Below are 8,417 nucleotides of genomic sequence, written 5' to 3'. Positions count from 1 at the left end.
CCCTAAAACTTTGAGTTCCAACTTCTTTCGCTTCCTCCCTTCCCACACATCCCCACTGTGAAGTCAAGTAATTCAATATAGGCTATACATGAGTAGTTACGCAGAAGACTTCCATAGAAATTATGCTGTAAAAGACTAAATATATTTCCCTCCATCTTACCCTGTCCCCCATTTATTCTATTCTGTCTTGAGTCCTTGGCCCTCCCCAAAAGCATTTGCTTCTCCTTCCTTCCATTTGCCCTCCCTTCTACCATCCCCCTGCACCTCACGTATGCCCTTCTCCTCTACTTGCTTGTAGTGTAAGACAGACTTTCATACAAAATTGAGTGTGCATGTTATTCCCTCGTTAAGGCAAATGTGATGAGTAAGCTTCACATTTTCCCTTTCATCTCCCTGCTTTGCCCCTACATTGAAAAAACCTTTTTCTTGCCTCTTTTATGAGAGATAATTTCTCCTTTCCATTTCTCTCTTTCTTCTCCCAATACATTCCTCTCACCCTTTAGTATTATTATTTTAGATATCCTCCCTTCCTATTCAACTCAACCTGTGCCCTCTGTCTATATGTATATAATTGTTCCAACTTCTCAAATAGTGAGAAAAGTCTCAAGTGTTACAAATAATATCTTTTCATGTAGAAATGTAAACAGTTCAACTTTAACAAGTCCCTTATGATTTCTCTTTCCTGTTTACCTTTTCATGGTTAATCATGATTCTTGTGTTTGAAAGTCAGATTTTCTATTCCGCTCTGGTATTTTCATCAAGAATGCTTGGGTCCTCTAACTCACTGAATGACCATTTTTCCCCTGAGGTGTTATACTCAGTTTTGTTGAGTAGGTGATTCTTGGTTTTAATCCCAGTTCCTTTGATTTCTAGAATATCATATGCCAAGCCCTTCAGTCCCTTAATGTAGAAACTGCTAGATCTTGTGTTACCCTAATTGTATTTCCACAATATTCGAATTTTTTCTTTCTGGCTGCTTGCAATATTTTTTCCTTGATCTGGGAACTCAGAAATCTGGCTACAATATTTCTAAGAGTTTTCCTTTTGGGTTGGTTTTCAGGAAGCAAGCAGTGTATTCTTTCAATACTTATTTTAGCCTCTGCTTCTAGAATATTGTGGCAATTTTCCTTGACAGTTACTTGAAAGATGATGTCTAGGCTCTTTTTCTGATCATGGGTTTAAGGTAGTCGAAAAAATTTTAAATTATCTCTCTTGGATCTGTTTTCCAGTTGTTTTTCCAATGAGACAATTCACATTATCTGCTATTTTCGTCACTCCTTTGGCTTTGTTTTATTATTTCTTGATTTGTCATAAAGTTATTACCATTCATTTGCTCCATTCGAGTCTTCTTTTTTAATTTATTAATTTTCAGTTCTTAACATTTACTTCCACAAGAACTTGATTTCAAAATTTCCCCCCCATTTCTCCCCAGTCCCCACCCCAGGAGAGCATGTACCCCATCAACCCCTTCTTCCAGTCTCTCCTTACTTCTATTATCTGCTCTTCTTTCTTCCACCTTCCCCCCCCCCCCATTTTCCTGTAGGGAAAAATAGAATTATATACTCCATTTACTGTGGAGCTTAATTTCCAGTTGCATGCTAAAGCAACTTTTAACATTCATTCTAAAAGTTTTGAGTTCCATATTCTCTCCCTTCCTCCCCACCCACCCTCACTGAGAAAACAAGGAATTAGTTATAGGCCATACATGTGTAACAATGAAAAGAACTTCCATAATATTTATGATTTTAAAGACTAACCGCATTTCCATCTGTCCTAGCCTGCCGAAGGGCTATTTATTCCATTGACCTTGACTTGTCCTTCCACAATAGTGTTTGCTTCTGAGCATCCATTTCTCCAATTTTCTGTCCCTTCTATTATCTTCCCTCTATTATCCCCTTCCCCCTTTCTACCTACAGAGTAAAATAGATTTCCATGTGAAAGTTAGTATGTATTTTTCCCTCCTTAAGCCCAGTCCCATGGGAGTAAGGCTCAATTATTTCCTTTCATCTCTCCTCCACTTCCCCTCCATTGTAGAGGCTCCTTCTTCCCTCTGGTATGTGACGTGATTGGATATATTCTACCTCTCACTTTCTCTTACTTCTAGTACCTTCACATTCAACAGAAAACTTTACTTCGTTAGGAAATCTCCCTTCATATTCAACTCATCCTGTGCCCTCTGTCCGTGTGTGTGTGTGTGTGTGTGTGTGTGCGTATGCACACACATATGTATGCATTTATATATATATATATTATATGCAAATATATAATATATATACAATATATTTATATATAAATATAGTATTTATTATTATATATTATTTATTATAATTATATATAATATAACATAACACAATACAATATAATATAATACAAAGTAGTATTTGGTTGTGCAAATATATTACATTACATTGCATGACATTATATCATATATTGTATTATAAATATGTACATTTATATATATTTATATATTTGTAACTCATGAGACCTTTTTCAGTGTTATTACCTTAACACCGAAAAACGTTTCATGAGTTACAAATAACATCTAGTAACATCTAGTAACAAAACAGTTCAAATGTGATGAGTTCCTTAAGGCTTCTCTTTCCTGTTCACCTTTTCTTGTTTCTCTTGATTCTTGTATTTGAAAGTCACATTTTCTATACTGCTGTTTTATCTTCAACAAGAATGCTTTGAAGTCCTCTATTTCATTGAAATAAAATTTTTCCTCTGAAGTATTATTCTCATATTTGCTGGGTAGGTGCTTCTTGGTTTTAATCTTATCTTCTTTTACCTCTGGAATATCATATTACAAGAACTTTGGTCCCTTAGAGTAGAAGCTGCTAAATCCTATTATCCTGATTGTATTTCCACAGTACTCGAATTGTTTCTTTCTTGCTGCTTGTAATATTTTCTCCTTGACCTGGGAACCCTGGAAATTGGCTACAATATTCCTAGGAGTTTTCCTTTTGGGATCTCTTTCAGGAGGTGATTGGTAATTCTTTCTATTTCTATTTTACCCTCCAATTCTAGAATATGAGGGCAGTTTTCCTTGATAATTTCTTGGAAGATGACGTCTAGACTCTTTTTTTGATCATGGTTTTCAGGTAGACCAATAACTTTTTAAAATTATCTCTCCTGGATCTATTTTCCAAGTCAGTTGGGTTTTTTTATATACTAATTTTATTTATTTTTAGAGTTCCACAATCACTACCATGAAACTTAGATTTTCTCCCTACCTTCCCCCACCAACCCCCTCCCTCCCTGAAACGACATACAATTCTGTAAAAGATCTACACATACATTCTTATTGAATACGTTTTCACTATAGTCATGCTGTGCAGAAGAACTAAAATAAATGGGAAAAAATCACATAATGGACCAAAACATTAAACACACACACACACACACACACACACACACACACACAAATGATCTGCTACATTCTCTGACTGAATTTCATAGTTCTTTCTCTGGATGTGGAAGGCATTTTGCCTTAGAAGATCATTGGGAGTTTTTTTAAGTCCTTGCATTGCTATGAAGATCCAAGTCTACCAGAAAAAACTCTCACACACTGTGGTCGTGGCTGTGCACAAATTTCCCTTGCTTCTGTTCCTTTCACTCAGCATCAGATCATATAAGTTCTTCCAGGACTCTCTGAAGTCTCCTTGTTCATCATTTCTGATAGCAAAATTGTATTCCATTACATTCATATACAATAAAATTTATTCAGCCATTTTCCATTTGATGGGCATCCCATTGCTTTCCAGTTCTTGACCAAGACAAAGAGTGCTGCTATAAATATTTTTGTACATGTGGGACCCTTTCCCATTTTTATGATCTCTTGGGGATACAGTCCTAGAAGTGATATTGCTAGGTCAAAGGGTATGCACATTTTTGTAGCCTTTTGGGCGTAGTTCCAAGCCACTCTCCAGAAGGGTTGGATGAGCTCACAGCTCCACCAACAATGAATTAGTGTTCCAACTCTCCCACATCTTCTCCAACATTTATCATTTTCCTGTTCTGTCATGTTTGCCAATCTGATAGGTGTGATGTGGTACCTCACAGTTTTGATTTGGATCTCTCTAATCAAAAGTGATTTAGAGCATTTTTTCATGTGATTATAGATATCTTCAATTTCCTCCTCTGAAAACTGCCTGTTCATATACTTTGACAATTTATCAATTGGGAATGACTTGTGTTGTATATTTGACCCAGTTGTCTATATATTTTAGAAATGAGGCCTTTATCCCCGAGATTAGCTGTAAAAATTCTTTCCCAATACACTACATCCCTTTGAATTTTGGTTGCGTTGGGTTTGGTTGTGCAAAAACTTTTCAGTTTAATGTAATCAAAAGTATCCATCGTGCACTTCATAATGCTTTCTTTCTCTTTAGTCAAAAAATTCTTCCCTTCTCCATAAATCTGATAAATACACTATTCCTTGCTCCTGTAGTTAGTCCATGGTATCAATCTTTATACCTAGTTCGTGTATGCATTTGGACTTTATTTTTGTGTGCAGTGTCAGGCGTTGATCTATGTCTAGTTTCCACCACATTGTTATCCAGTTTTCCCATCAATTTTTGTCGAACAGTGAGTTCTTATCCCAGAAGCTGGGTTTATCAAACAGGAGGTTGTTATATTCCTTGCCTACTGCGTCATGAGTACTTAGCATACTCCACTTGTCTACCCTTCTGTTTCTTAGCCAGTACCAAGTGGTTTTGATAATTGTTGGTTTATAATACAATTTGAGGTCTAAGGCTACCAGTCCCTTTGACATTCTGGACCTTTTGTTTTCCTGATAAATTTTTATATTATTTTATCCAGCTCTAGAAAATAATTATCTGATTATTTATTTGATATGAAACTAAATAAGTAAATTAATTTAGGTAGAGTTGTCATTTTTATTGTATTGGCCCATCTTACCCATGAGCAACTGATATTTTTTCAGTTACTTAGATATGACTTTATTTGTGCAAAAAATGTCTTGTAATTGTGTTCATATAGCCCCTGGATTTGTTTTGGCAGGTAAACTCCCAAATATTTTATAGTGCCTACCCTAGTTTTGTTCAGGATTTCTCTTTCTATGTCTTGCTGTTGAACTTTGTTACATATATATGTAGGAATGCAGAAGATTTGTGTGGGTTTATTTTGTAACCTGCATCTTTGCCAAAGTCGTTTATTATTTCAAGTAATTTTTTACTTGAATCTCTGAGATTCTCTAAGTATATCATCATATCACCTGAAAGAGTGATAACTTAGTTTCTTCTTTGCCTATTCTTATTCCTTTGATTTCAATTGTTTTTCCAATAAGATATTTCACATTGTCTTCTATTTTTTCATTCTTTTGGTTTTCTTTCATAATTTCTTGGTTTCTCCTAAAGTCGTTAGCTTCCATCTGTTCCATTCTAATTTTTAAAGAACTGTTTTCTTCAGTGAGCTTTTGAAGCTCCTTTTCCATTTGGCTAATTCTACTTTTTAAAGCATTCTTCTCCTCATTGGCTTTTTGTACCTCTTTTTCCATTTGGGTTAGTGTATTTTTAAAGGTGTTTTTTTCTTCCCCATTTTGGGGTCTCCTTTAGCAAGCTATTGACTTGTTTTTCATGATTTTCTTGCATTGCTCTAGTTTCTTTTCCCAAATTTTTCTCCACCTCTCTTACTTGATTTTCAAAATTTTTTAGCTCTTCTATGGGCACAGAACTTTGTGTATTTTTTTGGAGGTTTGGGATGGAGAAGCCTTGAGTTTTTTCTTTTCCTCTGATGGTATAATTTGCTTTTCCTCATCCTAAAGGATTGAAGAAAACGCATGTTCGCCAAATAAGGGACCTCCTATAGTCTTTCCCCTCCCACTTTTGGAGCATTTTCTCAGACAGTTAATTGACTATTGAGTCCTTTGTCAAGTTGAGGCTATAATCTAGGGATCTGTAAATTTTCAGTTTCTCTAAGGTGGACTGCTATCTAGCCTGGGAGCAACCACAAACACTCTTTTCTGCCCAGGATCTGTGAGAAGGATTCCCTCTCCAGAGCCCCCACCAACTCCACCATGCCAGTGTTCCTCCTTGTCCCAGGACCACCACTCAGCACTGAGAGCCATATGGGCCACTCAGTTTTCCCAGGTCCTTTAGGCTGAGGACTCCAAAAGTGAATGCTTCTGTTGCAGTGTCTACCACTGCCCTGGGGTCAGGGCTGGGGCCAGGAGGCAATCATCTTTCACCCAGGTGAAAGATCTTTCTTACTAACCTTTGAAGTTGTCTTTAGCATTTGCGGGTTGAGAAGTCTGGGAACTATTGCTGCTACCCGTGATTCTGTGCCTTGATGCCTGCTCCATTCCTGTCCTTCCTGTGTGACCCAGGTTGAGTTGTGCTCCACTCCTAGCCCAGTGAGATAGACCTTTCCTGTCAGCATTCCAGGAAGTGTTGGGCTGGAAATCTCTTTCACTCTGTCATTTTCTGGCTTCTGCTGCTCTAGAGTTTGTTTTGAGTCATTTTTACCAAGAGCTAGAGTAGGCAAGTCTTTTTACTCTGCCATCTTGCCTCTGCCCCTCCATTCTAATCTTTCAGGAATGACTTTCTTCAGCCAACTTTTGGACCTCTTTTTCCAATGGGCCAGTTCTTCTTCTTAGAGCATTCTCCTCATTGTCTTTTTGGATCACTTTTGCCATTTGGATTAGTCTATTTCTTAAAGTATTATTTTGTTCAGCATGTTTGAGTCTCCTTTAGCAGGCAATTGACTCATTTTTCATATTTTTCTTGCATCAATCTGATTTCTCTTCCCAAATTTTTCTCTATTTCTATTTCTTGATTTTCAAAATCCTTTTTGAGCTCTTCCATGTCCTGTGACCATTTCATAATTTTCTTGGAGGCTTTGGATGGAGGAGCTTTGACTTTGTTGTCTTCTGTTTGTTTGTTTTATTCTTCCTTGTCACAAAAGTAAGACTCTATAGTGTGATTCTTTTTCTGGATTTTGCTCATTTCCCCAGGCATTTGTTTCACTTTTGAGCTCTTTGTAAAGGTATTTCTCTGCTTCGAGTAAGGGTGGAGGATGTGTTGTCAGCCACTCAGTGCCACCAGTCTGTGTTCCTAGAGCTCCAGAAACAGTGGCTGCATCTTCCCCCACTTCTGCTGTGGCTGCCATGCTTTCCTCCACCACCTCCCCGTTCTACCAACCTGAGGCTAGGGCCAGACCATTCTACTCTCTCACATCTGGTCTTACAGGTTTTTTACTGACCTTCCAATTTGCCCTCAGCCCTTTGGGTTCATGTAGACTGGAAACCATCTATGCACCCCAATATACATGGGGGGCTGCTATTACTGGTTCTTAGATCTGCATTCATAAAATGAAAGGCAGCTTTTGAGGGGTTAGCAATTACTTTAATCAAGCACATGTATCATTCCTTTAACCAACTACATGTATCATTCACCCAGTTCAGGAGAGTTAGCACCCTGAACTTCAAGGAAAATACAGAGAAATTAAAAGTCAACAAACATGACTTCTTCTGCCTGAATTCAACAGGCCATTCCAACTGTCGGTTAACAGAGAAGGAAGCACTGACAAATGGATTTTAAAAGCTGAGGATCTCCTTTAGTGTTTTCCCATAGTCTTTGTCTGGCCAAACACTTCCAGTCAGTAAGCCCCAAAATAATACCACACATCAGAGTCTTTATACACTTTTTAGAGCCAGAGGGCATGACATCCCCTGAGAACAAGTGCATCATTAGGAAAATGCAAATCTTACAAATTTTCAGAGGCCTGGTAATTTATGGGAAATATCCTCCTTATTCAAATTCAAATAGAGTCATTATAATTCTTGCTTATATTAAAACATAAACAGTCAAAGATCCTATTTTAATTGCCATTACATTCTTGGCCTTACAACCCAAATGGCCATGGATCCTGGAAGAAATAGGCATTAACATTTCTTAAGTAAATTCAATATAAGTCACATTCGCAGAATATGTAACATAGCAACTTAATGCCACGGTGATCACATGACTTTAAACAAACATAAAGGTATAGGGAGAACATAACATCATTGTTTGAGGAGAGAGCAACCAGCTCCTCCTTCCTCAATCTCAAACAGGAGTCTCCAGGTGGTAGTGGGGAACAGTGCACTTCCCCCCACCCACCAAAGGCAAGTCTACACCCTGGGTCCCAAACTGTCCCAGATTATCACTGCAAAAAATCACACTCAGTGCTTGCTGCACAGTTCCAATCTTGCCCCATGGCTGAACTTCAAGCTCCTGGGTTCCTCCTCTTCAATCAGTATCCAGCTACTCCCATCTCCTGCCTGGGATTGTGTGAAAGCAGCTCTGCTAACCTGTTTGTTTCAACTTAACAAGGTCAGCTGGGTCCATATGTAGACAGTTTCCACTTGGGTTCCAGGACTCCATTCCAAATTCTCGATGCTCTGCTCTGGTTTCTGA

The sequence above is a fragment of the Notamacropus eugenii genome, chromosome Y, assembly GCF_028372415.1.
Source record: "Notamacropus eugenii isolate mMacEug1 chromosome Y, mMacEug1.pri_v2, whole genome shotgun sequence".
Lineage (NCBI taxonomy): Eukaryota > Metazoa > Chordata > Mammalia > Diprotodontia > Macropodidae > Notamacropus > Notamacropus eugenii.
Note: the sequence above shows the minus strand (reverse complement) of the source record.